The sequence below is a fragment of the Equus quagga genome, chromosome 5, assembly GCF_021613505.1.
Source record: "Equus quagga isolate Etosha38 chromosome 5, UCLA_HA_Equagga_1.0, whole genome shotgun sequence".
Lineage (NCBI taxonomy): Eukaryota > Metazoa > Chordata > Mammalia > Perissodactyla > Equidae > Equus > Equus quagga.
Window position 1 is genome coordinate 20,819,592 of NC_060271.1, and position 14,552 is coordinate 20,834,143.

Below are 14,552 nucleotides of genomic sequence, written 5' to 3' on the forward strand. Positions count from 1 at the left end.
GAACAGACCTCTGAAAAACATGAGATTGAGAAGCTGGGGCCAGAAGGAGGGCAGAAAACCAGGAGAGAGTGGTGCCTTCAAAGCCAAAGGCGTGTCCAAAGAAAGTGGGTGTGGTCATCAGTCCCAAAGACTGCAAGATGCCAGGGGAGATAAGGGCCGAGGGGTGTCCATCAGGCGTAGCAGCAAGGATGCCACTGGTGACCTTGCAAGGTCTTCATGGGAACGGAAGACCAACTACCCAGTCGTGGGAGATGAGGAAGTGAGGAGAGGGAATGGAGATTGTTCAAGAAGCTTAGCTTCAAGGCAAACTAGAGACAGTGTCAGAGCCACAGGGACCACCAGGTCTTGGGAGGAGTGGTGTTGTTTGTCTCTCTGTTGGCTTATTTTTACAGTGGAAGAGCCTTCAGTAGGTTTATAGGCTAAAGGGAGAAAGGCAATACAGAGGTAGAGGTGGCGATACACAAGAGAGAGGAGTTACTCATGGAGGAAGGTTCCAGGAGAGACAGGGGAAGGGATGGCATCAAGGGCACAGGTGGAGGTTGATGGAACGGCAAGAGGAGCAGCACCTCAGCTGAGGTGGGAGGAGGGTGTGAGGCTGGGGACAGGTGAAGATGGGTGTGGTAGGATAGGGGGCTGAGGGAGCCTCAGTCCCAAGCAGGCTTCAAGAAAGGGGAAGGAAGGGGCGGGGCCTCAGCCTCAAGAGCCTAGGAATGACGGGAAGAGACTGGGGGCAGCAGTGAAGGTTCGGAGCAAAAGAACAGGAAAGATCACTGAGCAGGGACGGAAGGGCAGCTGGAGGCCAGGTGGTGGCCCTTCGTTCATGCCAACAGTTGACTGCTCTGTTGTGTCATCTCCTCTTCCTGTAGTCCCAAGGATAGAAGCTTCTTAAACCTTCCCAAGCCTGTCTGGGGCCAGGGAAGCTGATGGGACCACAGAAAAGGAGGAAATCTAGCATGAGGGAGAATTCCTATCAGAGCCCCTGGCAATACCACGGGCTACTGTGGGAGGCAGTGAGTTCCCCATCAATCAAGAAATCTACGCCAAGAATCTCAGCTGGGGTCTGTAGCCGGGATCCTCACACTGGGTGGGAAGCTCTACAACGGCCCTCAATCTCCTATCCTGCCCTGGGTTCTAAAGGCACGGGACCAGGTTCGGTTCCCCCTCCTCTGCCCCCCAGGTCAGGAGGGATAACGCCGAGTCTGACCAGGCCAGTGCCCTGTTCACACCCTCCTCAGCCCCCACGCGGCCCACAGGACTCTTGGGAGCTCTTACGCCCATCCATCCTGGTATTCTGAGAGGCCCCGCCCGTTCAAGTTCATTTCTTGTTAAATTCAACCAATTAATGCCTCACTCATCTTTAGAACATCCCCAGTAGTCCCTGGCTATTTGTTTCCTATAATTTTCAGATGGAGAAACTAAGGGTCAGAGAAATTAAGAATTTTGCCCAAGATCACAAAGCCAGGGAGGGAGCAAAACGATACCCTGTAGCTGTGGGTTTTGTCCCATCTATTCTGCTCCACACGGCGGGGTCCACTGCCCCCACCTGGAAGACCGCCTGTGCAGCCCGGAGCAGATGCGTCAGTTCTCCAGCCACATCACTGAGTAAGGAGGCTGTCCCCCGCCCAAGCTTTCTCCGTAACAATCACTGAAAATGCCGCCACCCGGAGCCTCTCAGGATGGACCCCAGATGCCCACGTGCCCTCGCATCTCAGCTGCCTCCTCCCTCTGCCTCAAGGGTTGGCCCAGAGAACACACAACCCAGCTGAGTGTCCTGGCCCTTCCAGCCAGGGAAACTGCTCTTCCCGTCTTATTAATCCTCATGGAATCCTTGTAAGGGAGAAGTTCCTGCCTCATACATGAAGAAACTGAGGCTCAGAGAGGCAAAATGACTTCCTACCAGTCACACAGCCCGAAACGTCTGGGCTGGATCAAGAACTCAAATCTCGAGCCAGCCCTGTGGCGTAGTGGTTGGGTTCGCACACTCTGCTTTGGTGGCCCAGGGTTCACAAGCTCCGATCCCGGGCACAGACCTGTGCACTACTCATGAAGCCAAGCTGTGGTGGTGACCCACATACAAAATAGAGGAAGACTGGCACAGATGTTAGCTCAGGGCCAATCTTCCTCACAAAAAAAAAAAACAGAAAAAGAACTCAAATCTCCTGATCCCCAAACTAATGTTGCTCCCCTTCCACCCCATGCCCTCACTGCTCCCAGGAAGCCAGATTTGATCCACTCTCCAGCTGGATGGCAGATGTTCAGGCATGGGGACTGATTCCCCTGGAGGTATAGGTATTAATCAGCAGATACAACTTCTCTCCCTGCCTCCGTCCTGGGGTCTCTGTGGCAGCACCTCAAGAAAGGTCTGGCCAAGGGCTGAGGGAGCTCAGGGCTGCTTAGCTTGGAGCTAGGAAGACATGGCCACTTGCTAAAGATCTCTGAGCACTGTCAGGGGACATCTGGAGTGGTCCTATCCTGGGTGGTCCCAGGGGGCAGAGCTAGGACCACTGCAGGGGACTAACGGGGATAGTGATGGGATTTTAGCTCCGTCTAAGGAAAAACTCCCTGGAGCAAGGATTGGTACCCCAAGATGGAAAGTCTTGCTTTAGGATGGAAGGAGCTCCTTGTCTGTGCTGAAGGGGAACCCTGCCCCCCATCAGGATGCCATAAAAAATTCCTGCAACAGTTAAAGATCAAACCAAATAATCCCAAATGCCCTTCCTCACTCTGAGATCCTGTGTTCCATAAATTGCGGCATGTGGATCCCAATCTCCCTCTTTCTCTCCCTCCCTCCCTTCCCTACTAGCCCACCAGTCTCACACTTGCATCTGCATCCTTTTTTATGAATATTTAAATGTCATCTGATTGCATTATGCGTCACGAGTAGAGTTAGAAAAAAATGGGTTCCGAATGGTCCCCTCTGCCTCTCCCCCTCCCTCACTGCCTCGTAGGAGCCAGAAAAACAAATCCATCCCTAAGTCACAGTTCCTGTAGCTTCCTTCTCCCCGACTCACCCCACCGAGCTCTCCTGGCAGCCCACATGCAGGCCGGGACCCGGCACCACCTCCTGTGCTGCCTGGGGAGATGAGGGGAAGGGGGTTGGGGGCATTCACTAGTCACAGGCAGTGGGGCCTCCTGACGTGTGTTTTCACACAGAAAGTCACTTGACAGGGTCGCGAGCCTCCTTTTTCTGACCCCACCCCCAGCACATGCCCCAGCCACGGCCCCCATCACCTTCATCCGTGCAGCCCTTCCTCTGCCCTGGTCCGCCCAGGCTGCTGCAACAAAGGACCACACACTGGGTGACTGATAAACAACAGACGTGGTTTCTCACGGTTCTGGAGGCTGGAAGTCTGAGATCAGAGTGCGACATGGGTGGCTTCCGGGGAAGGACCTCTTTTGGGTTGCCGACTGCCGACTTCTCGATGTGTCCTCACATGGCGGAAGGGGCAAGGGAGCACTGTGGGGTCTGTCTTATGACACTAATCCCGTTCATGAGGGCTCCACCCTCGCGATCTAGTCACCTCCCAAATGTCCCACCTCCTAACACTGTCACATTGGGGTTAGGATTTCAACATGGGAATTCGGGGGACACAACATTCAGTCTGTAACACCCTCTTTGTGGGGATCGAAAGCTGGAAGCAGACAGTGGAATCCTGCCCCCAAGGCTCCCCTCAGCTGTAGTGAAGTCATCTTGGCAACCCAGCAATGAGGTCTGGCTGAGCCTGGAGGAAAGAAGAAGGACTGCATGCCAGCCGCCATCACGGAGGGGTCTCCCCCAGGACATGTGACCTCAGGGAGAGGCAGGGAGGCAGCCAGGAATGAACACCCCAGCCCCCCTCTCCTGCCCTCTGCTCTCCTGTCAGCGCCTCCTCTCGGCCAAAGCCAGCCAGAAGCCAGAGGGGAGGAGCCTCTGGAGGTCAGAGGTGTTCGGTGGGTCAGGTGTGGGGCCCAGGGCAGGCTGGACGAGGAAGGGGACAGATGTGGAGCGCGGATGGAGGAGATCCAGCATGGCCAGGCTACCGCTTGGGCCCTGGCTGTCTCTTCCCTCCTTCAGGCCTTTCTTCTCCTTTCCTCTCAGGGGAAAAACTAATTCCTCTCACTTTCTCACGCAGAACCGTTTGGCCAATCTGTTGTTATTGCCTTGGCTCCAGTCAGCATCCTGCCCTCAGGATCCCACCTTCCTGCCCGGGCAACTTATCCAGGAATTCCCCCGAACAAGGACCCAAAGGGGAACTGAGCTGTCATCAGTGTCTTTCACCTGAACTATAAGAAAGGGGAGAGGAAGGGAGGGAGGCATTCCCTACGGGGGGAGTTTCCATCCTGTCCCAGAAAACTCTCTGCTGAGTCTGGAAGCAGAGGGACAGGCTTTTCAGCTCCTTCTGGGCCCCCCATGGTCCTGGGGTAGCGGCTGAAGCCCTACTTCCTCCCACCTTCTTCCCAGAAAAAGTGGGGGGTTCCTTTGGGCCCCCTATCTCCAGGATCTCTACCTACAGGGCTACCATTCCTGCCCACCCAGAGCTGCCTGTGACCCCAAATAGCCTGCTCCCGCCTTGAGGGTCTGTCCCCCGGCTTGGGGGCCCCCTGCCCTGGAGGATGGAGTGATGCTGCTCCTCCCACCTCCCACTCCCACTCCAGCGACGGGGACCCAGGGCAACAAATGGGGCTTTTAACAAAGGCTCCCCGCTGAGGTCTGAGGTTCTCCTCCAGAAGCCACTTCTCTAGCTAAATGCCACCCTCCCGATGTTTGGTAATGACCTTTTTAAGTCTGCACTCTCCTGCCTTGATATTTAGAGAGGAGCCTGGTCTCTGGGGAGGGAAGGAAACTGAATACTTATTCACGGTGCTTCAGAAGGCTGGCCCCAAAGAAGAAGAGAGAAAAGGCTCACCTCTCCCCCCGGAGGCTCATGCAACGGCGGCAGAGACCATAATTCCCCTCGGACTGCAGCAGGGACTCAGAAGATGCCCCGCGGTGCTGCTGCCTGACAGCTGTCACTCAGGCTCCCCACACCAGCGTGCGTGGATGTGTGCTCACACCAGCAAGTGAGAATGTCCGTGAGGGTCCTTGCAGGGGTGTGCAGGTGTCAGTGGGAAGACGGGCCCCACCTGTGCGGGCGCGGGCAGGTGAGGATCGTGAGCGTGGACACAGGGCCGTGGGGAGGTACTGGGACTGTGGCACGCCCACTTGTATGTGCATGTAGCTGGGAACATGGATGTGCTTGTGTGCACACCTGTGGGGGAATTGGAGGTGTGATCGTGTATTTGTGCACAAGGGGCGCAGGTCTGTTGGTGGGCACATGTGTGTGCACAGGATCTGCGTGTGATTCGGCTGAGGCATCAGGACTGCAGGCCCCTTCCCACAGCAGGGGGCTGGCCCAGGTAAGTGCAAGGGGCTGGCCCAGGTAAGCGCCTGTGAGTTTTCTAGCGGGCCAGGCGGGGCTTCTATGGGGTGGGGCACCGTGCTCCACTTTCCCCAAACCCCAGGAACATCTGGCCTCTCATCTGAGCCCCTGGCTGTCCCAGACCCCCAGACTCACTCGTGCCACCATCCCGCCGGGGTCCCATTTTCCTTCATCCCACTGCTGGGATACGAGGAGCTTCCAGAGCGGGTGAGCATAGCCCTGCCCGGGTCCTGGTGGGCTCCATGCTGCCCACCCTTCTGTGGCTGGGGCTGCCCAGTCAGCCCCCTTGGACCCAGCAGGTTGATTCCAGGCCCAAGAACTGACTTCCATTAAGCCCCTGGCTGGTGCCCCAGATCCAGCACAGTGCCTGACACAGAGTGAGCACTCAGTACACATGTGTGGAATGAATGCGAGTAGATGAGGAAAGCACATTCTAGGCAGAGGAGCAGTGGGGCACATAGCACGTTGCATTTGGGGAACTGTATAGTATGACTGAATGCATTCGGCAGTAGTTAGCTACATCAGTGTGCAATTGCCCACAGAAAGGTCAGGACTGTAAATTTAGTCTTTGGATTGTCCTGTGGGTGCTGTGGTGCTGCCCAGATCCCCCTCAGGACAAGGCCCTCATTTCCCCAGCTGCTGTCTGCTCTCGCTGGGCCATTCGTCAAGAATAGCCTTTGGCAGAAGGAAGCTGCCTCACCCACAGCAATGCCCCCTCCCCAGGTCACATCCAGGGACTTGCCACTGCAGGGTCACAAGGGCTTGGCTCCCTTGCCTCAATTTAGGACAACTCTGAAGGGCCATCCCAGGTTCAAGGCCCCCGTGGGAATGGCTGAAGCCTTGGTTGCATCCTCGGTCCATCTCTCCTTCCATGCTTCCCAGTCCTTCATTCCCCTCTGATGTTACTCCCAGGAACGCTCTTCAGGAAGCTTTCTGCCAGCAGTTCTGCATCTTAGAGCCTGTTTCTGAGGACCTGGACCTAAGACAGGCATTGTTGGTGAGTAGTGTTAGATAAAAGTAGAGGAGTAGAGGGGCTGGCCCCGTGGCCGAGTGGTTAAGTTCACGTGCTCCGCTGCAGGCGGCCCAGTGTTTCGTTGGTTCGAGTCCTGGGCGCGGACATGGCACTGCTCGTCAGACCACGCTGAGGCAGCGTCCCACATGCCACAACTAGAAGGACCCACAATGAAGAATACACAACTATGTACCGGGGGACTTTGGGGAGAAAAAGGAAAAAATAAAATCTTGAAAAAAAAAAAAAGTAGAGGAGTAGAGAGAGAGCCTGAGAAGAGTGTGTCCAGGGAGATGAGAAAAGAAGAGAAGGAGAGAGGATGGAGGGGAGAGGACCAAATACAAACCTCTGAGGAACAAGGATTGGAGGACCTCAGACCACCTCTGAGAGGTGGAGGGAAAACCAAAAGATCATATTGTCTGAAAGTCGAAAGAGTAGAAAATTTCAAGGAAAAGGTGGTCGATAGCATCAAACTCCACAGAGAGGTCCAACAAAATAAAAACTGAAAAAAGTCATTGGATTAGCCACAGGAGGGGGCTGATGACCTTCACCAGAGCAGTCCCCAGAGGGGGGTGGGGGTGGAAGCAGGTGTCACCTGGGTGAGCAGGAAGAGGGGGGAGGTAATGGGGGAAGAATCTTAGGTCATCCTTTGAAGAAGTGGAAGCAAGAAGAAAGATGGTGCAATGGCTAGAAGTGATGTTATTATGATCACCATCATTGTTTTTAAGATCAGAGAGACTTGAGCACAAACCTTGAGAATTTTCCAGCCAGAAGGCTGTATGCATTCATGGGCCCCAGAGAAGTCTCAATATGTGACCATGTGGGTTTTTCTTTCGCCAAAAGCAAAATTAATCCCAACCACTCAAACAAGAAAGATCCATTACTTTGAACTGAAAGGACACTTGTCACTACAGGAACACCCTACACTGTGAAAAATAGGATGCCAGCTGGTGACAGCCCGGCAGACTTTCGGGGTCTCCCTGAGAGCCCCCTCCATTCGAACATTGTTGCAGGCACTCTCTGTCATTCGGCCTTGGAGGGAAGCCCAGAAATGATGCTCAGAGGCTAAGGTTCTTAGTGAGGTGGCATATGGAATTGCTGTCCCCAACCGATGAACTCCCAAGTTGCCCTTGTTTGGGTCAGTTTGGAGTTCCTGTAGAACTGGGAGGTGGCCACGTGCTCATTAGCCAATCCAAGCATGAGGTACAATTGCTCATCCAGTGCCAGGAGGCGAGGAGGGAATGTCGACGGCAGCTTCAGGCAGTAGGGAAAGCCTGGGCTTGGTTGTGACTGCAGCACAGCCTGGAAGGCTGCGTAGGGCAATAAACTAGAACCCCTGCTCTGGTGTCAGGCAGACTGGGTGTGAATCCTAACCTCACCACTGTATCAGTTATAGGAACGGAGACCTGACTTCAACACATGTGGTTTATTAACTCTCATAAAAGAAGTCTAAGAGAATGTGGGTTGGGACTGGTATGGTGGATCTACACATTCATCAGAAAATCCAGTTCCTGTCTTTCTGTTCTGACATGCACGGCTTCTATCCTCAAGGTCTCTTCATGGTCCAATATGGCTGAAGGAGTTCCAGCCATTACATTTACATTCCAGGCATCAGGAATGAGGACAAGAGAGGACAGAAAGGACTTGACCCTCCATTTTAGGGATATTTTTTTAAATGGTCCTTATAACACTTCTGCCTATATGTCGTTGGCCAGAATTTAATCACATAGCCACATCTAACTACAAAGGATGCTGGGAAATGTGCTCTTTTATGTGGGCACATGTCAGTCCAAATAAAATAGAGTTCTGTTAGTAACGAGGAAGGGGAGAATGGATGGTAGGGTAATCAACCAGCAGTCCCTTCCATAGCCTGTGACTTCAAGATAATTTATTTGAGCCCTCTGGACTTCAGTTTTCTTACCTGTAAAATGGTAACAATGGCCCGTTATTATTGTTATTGCTGATCAGTATCACCAATAGGGGTCAAAAACGCAAATGTCTGCAGGGCTCAGGAAAGCAATTTAAATAAGAGACAATTGGGAGTGGCAGGGACTGGGGCTAACTGGAATGGCAAGCTCTGTCTAGAAAGGGAGGTCTCTATGCAACCCCAGCCTCCTGTGATCATGGATATGCTGAGCCATTGCAATAATTCACATTTTTTGACCCTATGAGGGTCACTACACACACTTGAACACACAAATCAGTTGATTAAATATGGCCCTGGAGTGTCAGTCGCTCTGGCCTAGGCACAATACCATCCCTGTTCTCCACCTTTTCTCAAGCCATCTTGATTTCTTTTTGGTATGATGTACACCCTTTCCCTGGTGACAAAGGCCTATTTGGGCAAAGGGCAGTGTGGACATGCCATCCAAAAGTCTATAATGACAGAATCTGGATTTTGTGGGTCTGAGTATGCATGTGTGCTCACTAAGTGTTCACAATAAGTCTTGCAGACCACTACATTCCACCCCTTTCTTATTACAAACATCAAACCCTGAGCACAACCAAAGAAACGCGGTAAGGAACAGGACAATTCTGCATGCATTTCCATCCTTTAAGCAAACAATTGGAGCAAGCCAACAAAAATTTGGATTGGAGACCTGGTTGCTGGCCGCAACTGAAGTGTGAGCCTCTAGCCATGTGACTTGATCAATATCCCTCTGTAAACCAGATTGAAAACTGATGGCGTGCATTCCAACTTCCCCTGGCATACTTCCTGTTAATTTCCATTTTTCAATAGCCTTATGGACTTAAGCTCTTTTATGAACTCAGTCCGTGCCACTTGCCTGGAATTACTGATTTTTATGCTCAGGTTGCCCCTGCTTGATTATCTTAATGGGGGTAGAGGAGACTCTCTTTGGGCTGGCCTCCGTGCACATTCCAGTTTTCCTGCAGACTTCTTTGAAAGCATCCTTGCCTTCAGACGCCAAGCCATCTCCACCCCAAGATCCAACATGGCTTAACCTTCAGGGAATTCCTGCTTCCTTTTGGTGCAAAGTGACTTAAAAGACTAACCCATGGTCACTGGGGCTGCTCGGTTATCACACGACACCTGGGGCAGGTGCGTTAGCCCAGAGAAGCAACCTGGGTTATCTCAGTGATGGAGCAGAATGTTAGTCATCTGTTCACGCTGTTCTTTCCAACTCAACTCCAGCTTCTAAATTCTTTCCTATCATCTTCTAATACATCTTTCTCAATTTCTAGGCTTCCTTTCCCTTCTGAGCCCCTAGCTCTTCCCTTGTCTTTTATATATGACATACTCATCTCAGATTCAACATATCACACTAAACGTTGTCACACCAACCATGTGTTGAGTTACGACGCTGCCCAAAGCTTGAGAAACATCAGCACTCAAACGCCAATCTGTTAATATCCCTTTGGGCCGATGGGCCCACGCTTCTAAGCCTCCTGCGTTTAACTTCCCTACTTCACTCAATTTGTTAAGAGCAGTTTTTGTCACTGACAGACTCAGGGTGGTTTGTAATGGTGCCAATTTTACTCAAGGCTCTGTGTCTTCCTTGAATAAGGTTGGACCTTGTCCACAAGTCTCATAAAGAAAGACCCATGAGGATTGTGTCTGTGTATAATGACATGACTACAAAACTTCACACATTTAAAATCATCTTAGACACAATGCATTCGGTGTGGTCGGAACGGCACCAGGACAAACAGCGTTGGGTATTCCGGGCAGGCTGTGTGTTTTGGCAGCTGCAGAATGGGGGCAAGTTTGGATTCTGCTTGTGGCATCTGGTCTGACAAAACCAGAGCAGTCGTTTCGAAATGTAAATTAGATCATGCCTCTCCCCTCCTTTAAACCCCAATAGCTCCCCATCGCACTTGGGACAAAAGCCGAAGTTCTCGTGCTGACTTAAAGACCCTGTGAAGAAGCAGCGTTGGCCTGGCTCGCCAGCTTCCATCCTGCGCCGCGTCCCCACCACGCGCTCCGCTCCAGCCAGAGCGGCTTTTCTCTGTTCCTCGAGCGCCCCATGCTCACTCCCACCTTATGCACTTTGCACCAGCTCTTCCCTCTGCCTGGGGCTCTTCCCTGGACCGCACCTGGCCAGCACTCTCTTGTCAGTCAATGTCACCTCCTAAGACACACCTTCCTGGCCACCTACACTAAAGTGGCCCCTCAGTCGCTCTCACCAGGCTGTTTGAATTCTCTTCCTACCTCTCCTCGTTCCCTTTTTTCTCATTTCTTTGTTGAGTTTGTTGACTTCTGCCCTCACTAGACTCGAAGCTCCCTAAGGGCAGGCTTCTAGGGGTCTTGTTCACTGCTCTGTCCCCAGCACCTGGCACAGTGCCTGCAAATGGCGGGCGTTCTGCAAGTATTTGTCAGATGGATAGATCACTGCAGGAGAGAAAGTGAGGAAGAGTCGTGCCCTGCCGGCCTGCACCGTGCAGGGAGGGGCGCAGACATCATGCTCCCAGTCTCTAAGTCCCTTCTTCCAGTCTGGCCAAGGTCACCACACCCATGCGCAACCCTGCCCACCCACCAAGTTGCCCCAAAGGCATACAGAGCGCACATCCTGCCCTCTGCTTCACTCCCCCCGGAGCCAGAGTCGCCTCCTCTGACGGCAGGTGGTGGAGCAAAGGCTCAAGGAGCCAGTCCATCCTTCACTCAGAGGGCAGAGCCACAAATTCTGAGGTCTCTGTCTGCACCTGTCATGCTCAAGGATAAACTCGCCATGGCTGCGGCGCAGAGCCACTCCTCCCCGTGACAGCTGTGCTGGCTCAGGACTCGCCCAGTGACGGATCTGTAGTCTGCTCAGCAGCATCCACTGAACGAGGTTGGGGCCAGGGCCGGGTGGCTGCGGAGACGGAAAAATTTACAGCCAACTTCTCCTTGGATAAACTTTGCTGGGGACAAAACAGAAAAGTCCCACTGTGAATGCCAGCCAAGGGTGGGGGCTGCCCCAGAAGGGAGCATCAGCACCATTTCCCAATAGTGCCACCCCATCTCCCCCAGATGGACTAGGGGCTCTCCTGGGCAAAGTCTGGGTCAAGGCCCAGATCCCCTACCCTACGCAACACCGACCAAGACCCCCAGGGGCTCCTCATGCCATGCTCCTCTGTTGACTGAATTAAGGGGCGGACCACTTCCGTTTCATTTGACCTTGACTGGTGGTCAAGGACATCCGCTCTGGAAGGAGACAGACCTGCATGTGAATTCCCGATCCTTTCCATGCTCATCATGTGACCCTGAACAGGTGGCACCTCCCTCTCCTCATTTGTCAAATGGGGTAATATGGGGTCTTTGTGAGGATTGCAAGAAATGCGTGTGAAGTACTTACACAGTGTGTGGCGGGAATTAGGCCCTCGAAAATGGCATTTGTTGCTGTCATTGTCGAGATGTTGTTGTTGTCCTCATGGTTGTTGTTTGTGTCACAGTCTATCTTCTCAACCCAAAATCCATTATCTTGGAGGAGGTGGCACCTTTGACACTGCCAGTGGGGAAAGGAGGCCGAGAGGCAGGATTCATCTTCTTCCATCACAAGCTCCGGCAGCCGGATAGAGTCTGCTCCGAAGGAAGGTGACAGCCAGGGTCCTACAGGACTCTTCTAGAAGCCTCAAAGAGCAGCCCATGGCAGCACCTGGAGGTCTCAGAAGCTCATAGACTCCATGAGTGTGTGTGTGTGTGTGTGTGTGTGTGTGTGTGTGTGTGTGTGAGATTCAGAAAACAACAGACAAAAAGGACGCCTTCGGGCCATCCCTGCACCCGGAGGGCCCATAGTCAGTCTGCTTCCCCCAGCAGCCTCCCCACTTGTCCCTCGCCACCGGGCTCACCTCTGACGTCCCTCCTGCCCCAGATCCGTGCCCTCCCACCCTGCCTGGGCCATGCCTGTTGCTCAGATCTGTCCATCCTCTGCCATTCCTTCCCCTACTCATCAAACCTTACCCCTCTCTTGTCCCAGCCCCTCAGAGCCTTAGGCACTTTCTAAGCGGCAGCAGTTAATTTAATCAAGTGACAAAAATTGACACCTGCCCTCCCCAGGTGACATGGACGTTTTTTACAGGGCTCTTCCAAAGTCAAAGCTTTGATCACAGGAGGGGCCCTCATGGTGGAATTCAAAGGGAGTGAGAAGTGGGGACGCGCGCGGCTCGTTGGGGCCGCTACAACCATAGTTGACAGGGGACCGCTTCCTTGACCAAGGCATATGGCCCTGAGCTGCTTGCACAGCGGTTTTCTCTGTCTCCCCTCCTCCCCTCGTGTGATCCTTTAAATGCAAGCCAGTGAGCTCCTCCGACCCACTGCAGGAGCTCAGGTGGGGTCCGTCACACCCTGGCCCAGCACACAGGCAATCGTTGGTCCTTCTCTACTTCTCGTCCCCGGAACCCAGGGCCGTGTCCATCCACTCAGCCCCGCCTCCCTGTAGTTTTCTCTGAGGATCAGACACAGGAGGGTGAGTGGAGCTCCGGGCCTGGGGGAGCTACAGCCTGGATTTCCTCCTCATCAGCACTCTTCCGTCCCCTTTGGGACTGGCCTAGTGGTTTTGATGAGGATCCAGAGCCCCCAGGTCTGGATGACAAGAGCTGTTGACTATGGTCACACAGAGGCAGGAAAATCAGTTTTCATGGCACACGTTCAGTTAATGTCTGCACGGTAGACAGCTGCCACCCATCCCAAGCCCACACCCTCCTCCTTGCAGAGTGGGCACCAGCTTCCCCCTGGGCCAGGCAAGGCCACGTGGAGCTAGTTGTGAGCTGTGTCCCTCACCATGAAACCCTCAGTTCAAAAGACCCGAGCGAGGTTGGCCAGTCCACCCCTACCTCCAGCGCAAGCATGCTCTCTATCTCAGGGGAATCCCAAAGAACAATGTTCCCTTTGTCACTCACTCATTTACTGAGAACCTACCTCCTGTCCTGTGGTCCATCAAGACCCTTCTCTTGCAACCAGACGTGGATCTCATTGGTCCAGTGGAGGGCTGTCACAGGGCGATGTCTGAGGGTCTGTGAACAGCCTTGACTCTGGAGAGCTGTTCCACTCTCCCAGGTCCATCGTGAGTTTGTCTTATAAACCCAGTTCCTTCACATACTCAAAGGAATCCCACCGCACCACCCATCACCATTCTAGTATCTGGAATGGAGTGTTTAGGCCCCCACTCACTCTGGCAAGCATGTTTCTGACTTCTGCAGCTGTTAACACCATTTATTAACATTTTTGACTATAACTCCCTACTTAGATTGAACACCTGTGAAGAATGGCAAAAATAAAAAATACTGGCAGTTCCTAAGTGCTGGAGAGGATGTGGAGCAACTGGAATCCTCCTCCGTCGCTGGAGGAGATGCGAAGTGGCTCAGCCACCCCAGAAAACAGTCTGGCAGTTTCTTAGAAGTTTATCATATGAGTCAGCAACCTTACTCCTAGGTATTGATTTCAAAAGAAATGAAAACTTATGTTCACACAAAAACCTGTGCACAGATGTTCCTAGCAGCATTATTCATAATTACTGAAAACTGAGAACAACTCAAATACCCTAACTGGTGAGTGGGTAACCAAAATGTAGTACAGCCATACAGTGGAATATTACTCAGCAATAAACAGGAATGAGCTATTGACACACGCAACACCATGGATGGATCTCAAATGCATTATGTTGAGGGAAAGCAGCCAGTCTCAAAAGATTCTGGGCTGATGATTCTATTTGTAGAACATTGTGGGAGAGATAAAACTGTAAGAACAAAGAACAGATTTGGCCCAGTGGCGCAGCAGTTAAGTGTGTACATTCTGCTTCGGCCCAGGGTTCACCAGTTAGGATCCCAGGTGTGCACACGGCACCACTTGGCAAGCCATGCTGTGTAGGCGTCCCACATATAAAGTAGAGGAAGCTGGGCATGGATGTTAGCTCAGGGCCACTGTTCCTGAGCAAAAAGAGGAGGATTGGCAGCAGATGTTAGCTCAGGGCTAATCTTCCTCAAAAAAAAAAAAAGAACAGATTTGTGGTTGCCAGGGGTTTGGGTGGGGGATGGACTGGTTACAACAGGCCAGCATCAGGGAATTCTTTGGGATGTTGGAATTGTTCTCTATCCTGTTTGTGGTTGTGGTTCCTAGACTCTATGCATGCGTTAAAATGTGTAGAGTTGAACAGAAAATTTTAAAGCCATCTCTGTGCTCCAGGGGGAGAACCAGCCATCCTCATGCT